Genomic DNA, 13,222 nt, shown 5'->3' with positions numbered 1-13,222 from the left:
TCAGAATTTCCTTTTCAAGTCAGTGGTGTACTTGTGCGTTTATTCATTTAAATGAAATGAACCTCAAAATAGTGTAATAAAACTTAAATACTTGGAGAAAATTAAAACTATAGGGTATGCACAAAAGGACCACAGTTTTATAAATTTAGTTTTTAATTATGTAATTTTTTATAATATTATATATTTTGTCCTTACGTTATAGTTTTTATTTATCATTCCTGTTGTTTCATCTCATGTACTCTAGAATGCACGACTACGACTAATAAATATCATATAAACATCCCGTGTGTTTTATTGATATTTTTTCAATGTTAGAAAAGACAGCCAAAAATTTTAATTTTAAAAAAGATGGGGCTCACAGGTTTTTACAGCGTCCATATGGATAAAACTGTCATTTTCTAAAAGCTGGTTGGTGTAATGTGACAGATTTGTGGAAACGATCAATTACTGTAAGTGCTCTGTGGCGTTAAACTATATGGCTAGTAATTTCAGACAGTCGAGGTCATATATTAAAACAATGTGCACCCTGTTAAGACCACGGGCACATCTTTGATCTGTAAATCAAATCCTGAGACATACAAACCCATGTGTTTTAAGAGTGAGTTCATGTTCTTGAAATGATGATAAAACTATATTTGTTTCTATACAGCGCTCAGTTACTTATGTTGTCTTGTAAGTCAAATCTTAACTAATGCATTAAACCAATGCATTTTAAATGATTAAACCAGGCTTGTCCTTTCTTTATGGCCTATTTTAATTAATTCAATCTTCGTGTGCTGTAGATGTAAACTGTCAAATATTGATGTAAGACTTTTGGGTTTGAATCAGAATGACCAGTACATCGATGAAGTACACTACAAGTCTTGCCAGAGTCAGCGCAATGTTTCCTGGAGAAATATTTATTCACGTATTTGATGTATCCAATCCAGAAAAATACACCGCTCTTTGTTTCAGAGTTTTTATTTCCGCAGTGTGCCAGGATTAGAATGATAGATTGCCATTGTTGGATAAAGCTGTATTTTATGGGACTGCACTCTCACCGTAGATGAGGTGATGTAATTCCTAGCAGCCGCCTTTATTGCAGTTGTTATATTTATGATTTCAAATGCAATATATATAATGCATTTATCAAGAAATATCAATAGCCTTTTTTTTTTTTACGGCAGACATTTTTCTTGTAATAGTAGGAAAAGCCAAAGAGTTACAAACAATAGTTATGGCTCTGTTTTAGTCAAGCGTCCTAGTAAGTCATAAGAGTGAGCCCGCATGCACAATATTAGGACCATTTGAACTGAAGCAGCTTAATAGAGTTCAGCCATCTTTCATTTATTTTTTTACACCAGTGCTCTTAGTGTCATGTGTCAAAACATCTTCAGTGAAAAAGCCAAGTTGGAATTCTGCTTTGAGACTGAGGAAGGTCATAAAATGAAAATCAGAAAAGGCCACAGGGTTTAAAGAATGAAAGGGGCAGACAATGTGGCACACATATCTGTCAAACACAGTAACGCTTTTCACTGAATGATATTTAACAAGCTTTCTTAAAACAAAACCTACAAGCAGAATTTTGATGGTATCAAACAAATTCTGTGTTGTGGACACACGTATTTATTTGTATGGCATATACTATAGCTTTTTAGTTACATTTTTATCACATACTATACTATAACATTTTTTGACATTTCAATCACTGTTTTTTTTAAACATTTTAATCTCCCAAAGACTTTTTAGTGACATTTTGATTTTGCATTGTACTATGAGGACTTCTAATAAAATATTTATCACATGCTATACTATGTCTTTTTTTTTGAATGAAAAACCATGACTTTGACTTTGTAGCATGACATTTTCACTGCATGCTATACAATGACTTATTATGACATTTACCTACCATACAATACCAGGACATGGTTTATGATATTTTCATGACATATTTTACTGTGACGTTTTTCTGACATTTGTTTTCCACATACTTTACTATGATATGTGTTTCATGACATTTTGATCACAAATTATATATAACTTTTTTTTGCAACAGCTGTTATGCTATGACTTATTTTCTTTTAATCGCATGTATACTAGGCTGTGACTCGCTTTCCATGACAATTTCATCTCATACTATACAATAAATTTGGATGGTATTTTCTTGAAATACAATCAACTGTGAGTTATTTTCATAACATTTTTATCACACACTATACTAAGACTTTCTTTGTACATTTGTAATGCATGCTATGTTATGACATTTTCATCACATACTATATATTATGACATTTGTATGACATTTTAATCTCATACTATGCTGTGACTTTTTACTGAGGGATGATTTTTTTCATAACATTTTAATCAAAAACACGACGGTGACAGTTTTTTCTGACATTTTGATCATGTACTATAATTTGACATTTTTTGTGACATTTGAATTACAGTTTCTACAGTATGACTTTTATGAAGATTTATAAATATACTATGACTGTTTTATGACATTTTATGCATTCTATTCTGACGTTATTCATATTTCTATAACATAACAAACTAAGACTTTTAAAAATTGTAACTAAACATTTCTATGAACGTTTTTAATCGGATAATATAATGTCGTACACCTTAAACATTTGTGTGTGTGTTTTTTGTTTTTTTATTTAATTAGCTGGACAGTAATTTTCTGTTATTTGCAGGGCCTAATATTATTTGTGAAAATGCACGTGACAACTACGGTATTTTATTTGTTATATATAATGTGGAGAAAAAGACTAAATGTAAGCAGGATTTTGGCGCTTGAGCGCTTGTGTTTTTTTGGGCGAATGGACAATAAATGAGGACGCTGAAGAGTGGAGGCTGGACGGTACAAACCCTGCAAAAGTGTTACAGACTGTTTCCGGATTTGATAGGGAGACTACAAGCTAAAATAATGTAATAAAGGCCTTTGCACACCAGACGAGTTTTTTTTCGTGCGATTAAAATGCGCAGAATTTTTTTTAACCTGTAGCCACTCAATCCAAGCTTTTACACCAGCAAGGTAATTTACGAGACTGCGGCTCTTATTTTTTTGGAAGTTTTTTTCCAAAGTTTCGCTTCCGACGAGTCAAATGACCAATCAAAATGCTCGTTACTACTACATCACACTCAAAATAAAAAATGGTGGACCTGTGGATTGTTTTGGTGTCTCAGAACACTGTTTTAGACGATAAAAAAGGGAACAAAATACAAAGATAATGACCTGAAGGACAACGTGTGAGGTGAAAACAGCGTCGGAGCTGCAGTATGAGGATGATGTGTGCATAATGAAGCTTCTTCTATTGTTAAACAGTCTTTCTAAAAACTTCCGACTATGCTAAAGCCTGCATGAAGCTAACCACCCCAGTTGACTTCATCGTTACCTAAAGTCGCTTTTTTAAAGTCGTGTCAGAGTTTAATAGTAGTCACAAGTTGACGATAAAGCCAATGCTGTATGTGTATGAATGTTAAAAGTAACAGTCTAAACTACTTGTTTGTGTATCATTAGACCTGAATATGATCAGACAGGTTGGATTTCAGCTTATTTATTTATTTATTTATTTATTTTTTTTAACTTTTTAGTTGATGATGTGAAGAAGCTCTGGAGAAATCTGTGGGACACGCGAGAAAGAAGAGAGGACGGAGAGGTGAGTGATCAGGCACATGCCACCAGAAGAAGAGGTGGAAGTTTTTTGGAGGCAATGGCTTTTCTAGCTCAAATAACGTCTTTCGGGAGGTATGCTGTAAACATTTTAACATGATTATAAAAGAAAAAATACCTGCTTGAATACTGAAAATGCTGAAAGTGATCTTAGCAGTCTTGCTACGCTGATGAGAAAATATAGCTTACACAAAGAGGGCCTTTTTTCTGTGTCCATTACCAGTCAATTTGTTGTTAATATGATATTTTTAGCCTCGTTGAAGATCGAGACAGGCAACAGGAAACCCGACTGCTGTCCAATAATATGAATGAACCAAATGCGCCATGTGCACAGCTGGAGCTGTTTACAAACAAACGGGACTTCTCTAAAAATGATACATTTAAAAACAAAGTATGGTCTTGCCTCAGACATACGTCTAACAGCTGCTCTAGCTCAATCGGCTCTCCAAAATTGCTCCTCTGCCTCTTCAGCCTTGGAGCGAGCTGCTGAAGCAGTATTTCAAACTGAAGCGACTGTGGATCATTTTCAGCTCCTGAACCAAACACTGGAACTCACCAAGTTCTCCTCTCTTTTCCAGACTGGGATGAACCCATGTCTTTAGTTTTTGTCTCTTGTTATTGAGAAAAACAAGCACCAGGCTATCATTACTTGATGTCAAGTCCATTTTGATTTCCAGAGTGCGATTTTTTAAAAAGAATTTAAATGAATTTATTTGTAAAATTGCGTCATCCCTCGTAAATACAGAGGCACCTCAAAATCCGCCTCCAAATTAAATGCAATTTTTTGCCTTTTATTCATGTTGCCATTGGTCCACGAAGGCCTTCAGGAAAAAGTTGTGACAAAATCTGTTATGCTTCTTTTTGACCTGGAGTGCCTGCCCGGCAGCGTGTTTTTGGATCATGTTTTCTATCCAGTGAGGCAATATATTCCCAAGCCACTGCAATGCACAGACTGCTGGAAGTTTTGACATATTTTATTTTTCTGCAGAAGTGACAGTGAACCGTGTGGTAAATGTGGAGGATGTAATTGTGACAGAGACTGTGTGACTGAACCAGAGTGTGTCCTTTGTAGAGGCCATGATGCAGCATGTCCACAGAGAGGGAGGGAGGCGGACACTATCAGGACCCGGATGGAGAAAAGAAATAACCCTGAGAATGTTGGAAGCTGTGGTGTGCCGTGCGAGGCTATGATGGGTCAGACCGGAGGGAACCTTCGTCCACACGAACAGAGCACCCCATGTCTTCATTGCTGCTGTTTTCACAGGTTAGTAGTTGGTGTAAGTTACTGATTTAAACTTCATAAAGCAGGCATGTCAAACCTGGCTGCAGGTTTTGTTTCCAACCAAGTAGCAGCACACCAGACTTGACTCATTTAATCAACTAATCTCCGTCTTCAGACAGTTGATTGGTCAAACTGTGTGCTCTTGGTTGGTTGGCACAAAAACCTGCAGCCACACCGGCCCCCCTGTGGACCAGTTTGATATGCCTGTAAAGTGTAACTCCACTTGATGTTATTGAGGTGTTTCGCGATTGTTTTACGAATTTTTGTTGAACTTTAGAAACTGTAAAATACGGCATTGTGTGAGGTCGGCAGGTTCACAGGCCGCAGAGCGGGGTTGATGCTAGAATGGATCGTTTGGAGGGAGGGGGCAGTAGCTCTGCTGCACGTCATCAGATGCTCACAGCAGAGTCAACCAATCACAGCAGCGTCTAGTTCTTTGTAGTTTTGGCAGATCTTTCAGTTTATCAGTCTCATAGACTGTATATAATATCTACATCTTTTCATGTAGTCTGTGATCTGTCTGCGTCATTCCTGTTCAGAAGTGTGATGACTCCACAGAGATTCTTTTATTTAAGAAGTGGAGAAAGAGTTTATTACTCACAGTGTGGAGCGGCATTATTCTTTGACTACTGATTCTTGCTAGCTAACGTTATATATAAGTTGGGTAACGTCACATTAACTACAGTGTTCTTCGTTAACTAGGTTATCTGACTGAACCCCTTTTCAGAGGTTTGATAACTCTGCCGAGTTAAATTTCCATGAAAAGTGTCTAAATTAATGTCAAGTAAATCTATTGTAGTGGGGCTGAGGCGGAGCGGCAGAGGATTATAAGTGCACAACCAGGACCCACAACATGGGCGTAGCTCGAGACAGGACCACAGCAACGGCAAAACCAAGACAACGATCAGGGCGAGCTGGGGGTACAGTATCAGTGCAGCCACAGCACGAGCACGACCAGAGGCAGGATCACAGCGCCAGCAGAGCTATCACCGCCATCAGGCGCAGCCAAGATTGCAGCCAGGATCACGTGCAGGGGAGCCCCCGCCCCCCCTCTGAATGATCCATTAGCATCAACCGCATAGCGGGCAGTGACAAAATAACCCAATACCAGTATCTATGCATTGCTTAACAGGTACAGTATATGATCAGGAAAAAAAATGACCATGAATCAATTCCAAAATCCTTTCCTCTTTTTGTAAAAAGCTTATTTTGCCAGTTGTCTACTGTTAAAATGGGACATGCTTTTATTGTCAAGATGGGACACTACTCTTTGTCATTTTAAGAGGGAAAACTGTTTTTGAGGATCATAAAACACTGGCTATATTCAGATAATCATTTTTATAAATTTTATCAAATATATTTCTTCAAATATGTCCGCTAGCTTGATGGAACTAAGCGAAGAAGGGCTAGCATTGTCATTTTTTAGCAAGCCTAATTCAAAAAAGCTCCAGCTGGTTATTCTACCCTACAAAGGAGAAAGGCAGTAATTCTTAGAGTGCAGAACTGAGATGTATAGCACTGTTGATAAATATTAAATAGCTCAGACAAGTCAAAAATTCTGTAAATTGTTCCAGAATGCAAATTTTCAAAGTTTCCCAATTTAGCAATACTCACTATATGTTGATGTTGAGTAATGCCGTATTCACAGTATTTTGTATTATCCCAAGTGATAGCTACTTTCAAAGTGTGTAAGTCCAGATACATGTGATTAGTATAATGGAGTATTGCTGTCAATTGCACTATTTTATTATAGTGGCTGTGGTTCACTGAAATAAGGTAAATGAGTATTAGGATGTTTCTTGAAGTAGAATACTGAAAGTACACATGAAATGTGAGATGTTAGAAACCACTGGATTTCTGGAGTGTTTGATGCCCTTGAAATATGGACTGAAGCAAAGACTGACACTCAGGGAAAATGTTTCCTATAGAATATTTTATTATGAAAATTGAATAGATGCAATCTGGATAACGAGCTTAGCACGTTGTGTCTTCATTGCTGCTGTGTCCTTTCTGTATCTCACAGAACTTATTTATTGTTACTGTAGCTCCAATTCTGGGACCCATGACAATAATATGACTTTTATATGACATTTGTATGACATACTACGACTGACTCTTTTTCATTACATCAGAACTGTTCTATGGCAATTGATGATATTTTCATTATATACTATAACTTTTTATGTGTGTTTGTTGTTGTTTTTTACCATACTATACCATGATTTTTGAAGTGACGTTTTCATCACAAACTATTCTATGATGCATTTCATGTCATTATTACCACTTAACATAGTGGTGACATTTATTCTGAAATTATGATCATGTGTTATACTATCACTTTTTGAATGACATTTTTATCACATGGTATATTATGTTAAACTTCATAGCATATTGAATGTCATGATATAAAAACCTCTTCCCAAATACCATAAAAAGGTCTTAGTAGACTATGTTGTCCAAGAAAGCAGAAGTCATAGAGTGTTGTCCAGCACAGCATAAAAAAATGTCTCGCTATTGTATGTCATGCACAATAGGATAACCCTAACCCATCCAAAATATAATTTAAAGAAATTCAGAGACTTGTATTTAATCCAAAATAGCATGAAAAACTCAAAGTATACAATATTGGTCATAGTATAGAATGTCTTCCAAAATAGAATAAAAAAATTCATAGGATAGTCTGTCGTCGAAAATAACAAAAAAACATAATAGTATACTACGTCGTCTAAAATAGCATAAAAACATCAGAATTTACTGTATACTTAATAAACTAAATATTTTGTATAGCATAACACAGTCATTCACTGTTATGTCCTCCAAAACATCCATAAAAACTTCATTCAACTTAGTATGTCGTCTGAAACAGCATAAAAACGTCATAGCATACTATGTTGTCATAAAAATCATAAAAAAGTCATACCAAAGTATGTCGTCCAAAATAACATAAAAAGTTGTAGTATAGTAAGTCATCCAAAATAACGTAAAAACATAAAAATGCAATTCTGTATTACATGATCGTGAAATGCGTATAAAACGACATAATATAAATAAACTCCAAAAAAGCATGAAGACATCAGCGTATAGTTTGTCATTTCAAGTGGCACTAAAGCATCACATAAACATCATAGTATTGTCACAGTCAGCGCTGCCTCTCTCCTATTGTATTGGATTTTTTCCACTTTCTTTGCCCCCACCCTCTCTCTATACGCCACCCCCCACCCCCCACGAGTTTTGCCTGTGGCTGTGTGGTGTTCTGCTGCTTTATCTTCGTCAAGAGAGATTGCCATTCTTCTGGCCATCTTCAGAGCCTGCCGCCAAGCCAATCCACCTCATCCATGTGAGTGCTGCTGTTGTTTATTGTTGTGATGGTACATTGATTCACCACCTGTCCTCACTGATCCCGCTACCTGCTCCTAATGGATTTGTCTGCTCTGCTGTCTGCCTGCCTGATGCCAACTCTGCTTTATCCTTGACCCACAAGCTCTGCCTGCCCCTCTCTGGAGTCCCTGCTTTTCCCACAAGCTCCCTGCTGTGAGTGTATCTGCAACATACCTGATACATTCACCTGCCAGCCTGCTCCACGTTCACCATTTCCCAACCTGATCTCTGAACTATCACCTGTGAACGTGAGCTCAACCTAGTCTCCCTACGAGTTCTACTCGACCCTTGAACTCTGCTCCACCCCAGAACTGATAACTGTCCCTACATACCTGGAACCTGATTATACTCACCTTTGCTCCTTTCAACCTGCCAAAAGAATAAATAAAGGTCATTACCACCTATTCAACTGCTTTGTTGTGCTGCAATTGGGTCCTACCACACCCTATTACAAGTAAGATATGTGGCCAAAAAAATCACCAAAACATCACAGTAAATGATGTCGTCAAAAATTTCACCAAAACGTCATAGTATAGTATGTCGTCAAAAATGTCACGAAAATGTCATAGTTTAGTACGTTGTCATAATGTCACCAAAATGTCATAGTGAAGTATGTTGTTCAAAATGTTGACAAAACGTTATAGTTTAGTATGTCTCCAAAACTGTCATCAAAACGTCACAAAAACGTCATAGTAAACTATTTCGTCAAAAATGGCACCAAATCGTCACCAAAATGGCATAGTATAGTATGTCCTCAAAAAATGTTACCCAAAACGTCATCAAAAGTTTATGTATTGCCTGTTGTCAGAAATGGCAGCAAAATGGCACAATATGTTATGTCGTCAAAAATGTCATCAAAACGTCATAGTGTAGTATGTTGTCAAAAAAGGCTTAAAAACGTCCTAGTATAGTATGTCGTTAAAAAATTTCCCTAAATGGCTTAAAAACGTCATAGTATACTATGTTGTGAAAAATGACCCCCCAGAAAAATCATGGTATAGTATGTCGTCATAAAAATGACCCAAAATGGTTAAAAAATGTCAGAGTACAGAATGTTGTCAAAAATGACCCCAAAACATCATAGAATAGTATGTCATCAAAAATGACCCAAATGGCCCAAAAACTTCATAGTATAGTATGTTTTTCTGGACATGCAATATTATGGTGTTTTGGGGCATTTTTGCAACATTCTATGCAGTAACGTGTTTGGGCATGCTTTTTTATGTTGTTTTTAGCTGTTTCTTAGACATGTCATATTTTGACATTTTTAGCCAAAAAAACGCCATTGCAAAGCATGTTGAAAAAAGGGCCCAAAAAAGTCTAAAAAGTCATATTATATTACGTTGAAAAAAAGGCCAAAAAACCACATGCTAGAGGATTTGGTAAAACTCTCAAATTTTAATAGTATGGGGTTTTTGGCCATTTTTTAAATGTGCTTTATTATGGCTTATTGATGTTTTTTGGACCCTTTTTTCAACGTGCTTTGCTATTGCAAGCTGAGTCAGTGCTAAAAAATGTTTTTCAGCTATTTTTTGGACATGTAAAAATTTGAGATTTCTACCAAGGCAATAGTATGCGTTTTTTGGCCTTTTTTCATCGTAATATAATATGACTTTTTAGACTTTTTTGGGGCCTTTTTTTCAACATGCTTTGCAATAGCGTGTCTCAGTGAGCTACAATAAGTGGTTTTCATCCGTTTTTTGGATGTGTCAAAATTTGAAATTTTTACCAAGTATGCGATTTTTGGCCATTGTTTCAAAGTGCCATATTATGGCTTTTTGGGGGGGGGCCAAAAATCGCATACTATAGCCTTGGTAAAAATCTCAAAAATTCAACATTGCCAAGCATGTTTTTCAACATGCTTGGCAATGGCGTGTCTCTGTGAGTTATAATAAGTGGTTTTCATCCATTTTTTGGACATGTCAACATTTGAGATTTTTACCAAGCCTATAGTATGCGATTTTTGGCCATTTTTTCAATGTGCTATATTATGGCTTTTTTGCCTTTTTTGGGGCCTTTATTCAACATGCTTGGCTATGACATGGCTCTTTCAGCTACAATAAGTGGTTTTCACCCATTTTTTGGACATGTCAAAATTTGCTATTTTGCCAAGGCTATAGTATGCATTTTTTGGCCATTTTTTTCAACATTCTATATTATGCCTTTTTTTGCCATTTTTGGGCCCTTTTTTCAACATGTTTAACTATAGTGTGTCTCTTTGAGCTATGATATGTGGTTTTCATCCAGTTTTGGACATGTCAAAATTTGAGATTTTTACCAAGGCTATAGTATGCGATTTTGTCCATTTTTTCAAAGTGCTATATTATCGCTTTTTGGCATCTTTTTTTTGCCCTTTTTTCAACATGCTTGGCTATGGTGTGTCTCCGTGAGCTATAATAAGTAGTTTTCATCCATTTTTTGGACATGTCAAAATTTGAGATTTTTACCAAGGCTATAGTATGCGATTTTTGGCCATTTTTTCAACGTTCTATATTATGGCTTTTTTGCCTTTTTTGGGTCCTTTTTTCAACATGCTTAAGTATGGCGTGTCTCTTTGAGCTAATATCCAATTTTTGGACATGTCAAAATTTGACATTTTTACCAAGGCTATAGTATGCGATTTTTAGCCATTTTTTCAGCGTGCTGTATTATGGCTTTGTTGGGCCTTTTTTTTCAACATGCTTGGCTATGGCGTGTCTCTATGAGCTATAATGAGTGGTTTTCATCCATTTTTTGGACATGTCAAAATTTTAGATTTTTATCAAGACTAAAGCGTGCGATTTTTGGCCATTTTTTCAACGTGCTATATTATGGCTTTTTTTTTTGCCTTTTTTGCATCCTTTTTTCAACATGCTTAAGTACGACGTGTCTCTTTCAGCTACAATAAGTGGTTTTCATCCATTTTTTTGACATGTAAAAATTCAATTTTTTTTTATAGTATATTTTTTCAACGTTCTATATTATGGCTTGGTAAAAATCTCAAATTTTGACATGTCCAAAAATGGATGAAAACCACTTATTATAACTCATAGAGTCACGCCATTGCCAAGCATGTTGAAAATAGGACCCAAAAATGTCAAAGAAGCCAAAATAGCATGTTGAAAAAATGGCCAAAAATCGCATACTATAGCCTTGGTAAAAATCTCAAATTTTGACATGTCCAAAAAATGGATGAAAACCACTTATTATAGGTCATGGAGACACACCATAGCCAATCATGTTGAATAAAGGCCCCAAAAAAGGCACAAAAAAAAAAGCCATAATATAGCGCGTTAAAAAAATGGCCAAAAATCGCATACTATAGCCTTGGTAAAAATCTCAAATTTTGACAAAAATGGATGAAAACTACTTATTATAGCTCAAAGAGACATGCCTTAGTTAAGCATGTTGAAAAAAGGCCCCCAAAACGTCAAAAAAGCCATAATATAGCTCGTTGAAAAAATGGCCAGAAATCGCATACTATAGCCTTGGTAAAAATCTCAAATTTTGACATGTCCAAAAAATGGATGAAAACCGCTTATTATAAATCATAGAGATAGCCATTGCCAAGCATGTTCAATAAAGGCCCCCAAAAAGACCACAAAGCCATAATATAGCACCTTGAAAAAATGGCCAAAAATCGCATACTATAGCCTTGGTAAAACTCTCAAATTTTGACAAAAATGGATGAAAACTACTTATTATAGCTCAAAGAGACACGCCATAGTTAAGCATGTTGAAAAAAGGGCCCCAAAACGTCAAAAAAGACATAATATAGCATGTTAAAAAAATGGCCAAAAATCGCATACTATAGCCTTGGTAAAAATGTCAAATTTTGCAATGTCCAAAAAATGGATGAAAACCACTTATTATAGCTCATCGAGACACACCATTGCCAACCATGTAAAAAAAAGGCCCAAAAACGGCAATAAAGCCATAATATAGCACGTTGAAAAAATGGCCAAAAATCGCATACTATAGCTTTGGTAAAAATCTCAAATTTTGACATGTCCAAAAAATGGATGAAAACTACTTATTATAGCTCAAAGACACACGCCATAGTTAAGCATGTTGAAAAAAGGGCCCCAAAACGTCAAAAAAGACATAATATAGCATGTTGAAAAAATGGCCAAAAATCGCATACTATAGCCTTGGTAAAAATCTCAAATTTTGACATGTCCAAAAAATGGATGAAAACTACTTATTATAGCTCAAAGAGACACGCCATAGTTAAGCATGTTGAAAAAAGGGCCCAAAAAGGCAAAAAAAGCCATAATATAGCATGTTGATAAAATGGCCAAAAATCGCATACTATAGCCTTGGTAAAAATCTCAAATTTTGACATGTCCAAAAAATGGATGAAAACTACTTATTATAGCTCAAAGAGACACGCCATAGTTAAGCATGTTGAAAAAAGGGCCCAGAAACGTCAAAAAACCCATAATATAGCACGTTGAAAAAATGGCCAAAAATCGCATAGTATAGCCTTGGTAAAAATCTCAAATTTTGACATGTCCAAAAAATGGATAAAAACTACTTATTATAGCTCAAAGAGACACGCCATAGCCAAGCATGTTGAAAAAGGGCCCAAAAAGGCAAAAAAGCCATAAATTAGCATGTTGAAAAAATGGCCAAAAATCGCATAGTATAGCCTTGGTAAAAATCTCAAATTTTGACATGTCCAAAAAATGGATGAAAACTACTTATTATAGCTCAAAGAGACACGCCATAGTTAAGCATGTTGAAAAAGGGCCCAAAAACGTCAAAAACCCATAATATAGCATGTTGAAAAAATGGCCAAAAATCGCATAGTATAGCCTTGGTAAAAATCTCAAATTTTGACATGTCCAAAAATGGATGAAAACTACTTATTATAGCTCAAAGAGACACGCCATAGTTAAGCATGTTGAAAAAAGGGCCCAAAAACG

General features: G+C 35.9%; 1 long non-coding RNA gene across 5 annotated transcripts in view; it reads left to right on the top strand.

Annotated features, from left to right (window-relative positions):
• The first annotated feature begins 3,096 nt into the window (after positions 1–3,096).
• The window catches only part of LOC121939165 (uncharacterized), a 32,593-nt gene continuing 22,467 nt past the window's right edge, over positions 3,097–13,222 (top strand). The window contains exons 1-4 of one of the 5 annotated variants that reach the window (XR_015775209.1): positions 3,097–3,236; positions 3,577–3,641; positions 4,728–4,919; positions 5,737–8,274. This is a non-coding gene — a long non-coding RNA (uncharacterized LOC121939165). Of the gene's footprint in view, positions 3,447–3,576; positions 3,642–4,727; positions 4,920–5,736; positions 8,275–13,222 lie in introns of all 5 variants that reach the window. The other 4 variants (XR_015775206.1, XR_015775207.1, XR_015775208.1 and 1 more) reach the window with 4 other exon arrangements.

The sequence above is a fragment of the Plectropomus leopardus genome, chromosome 20 (assembly GCF_026936395.1).
Source record: "Plectropomus leopardus strain MGB_pleo_1.0 chromosome 20, ASM2693639v1, whole genome shotgun sequence".
NCBI classification, from domain to species: domain Eukaryota; kingdom Metazoa; phylum Chordata; class Actinopteri; order Perciformes; family Serranidae; genus Plectropomus; species Plectropomus leopardus.
Note: the sequence above shows the minus strand (reverse complement) of the source record. Positions and strands in the feature narration are given on the sequence as shown.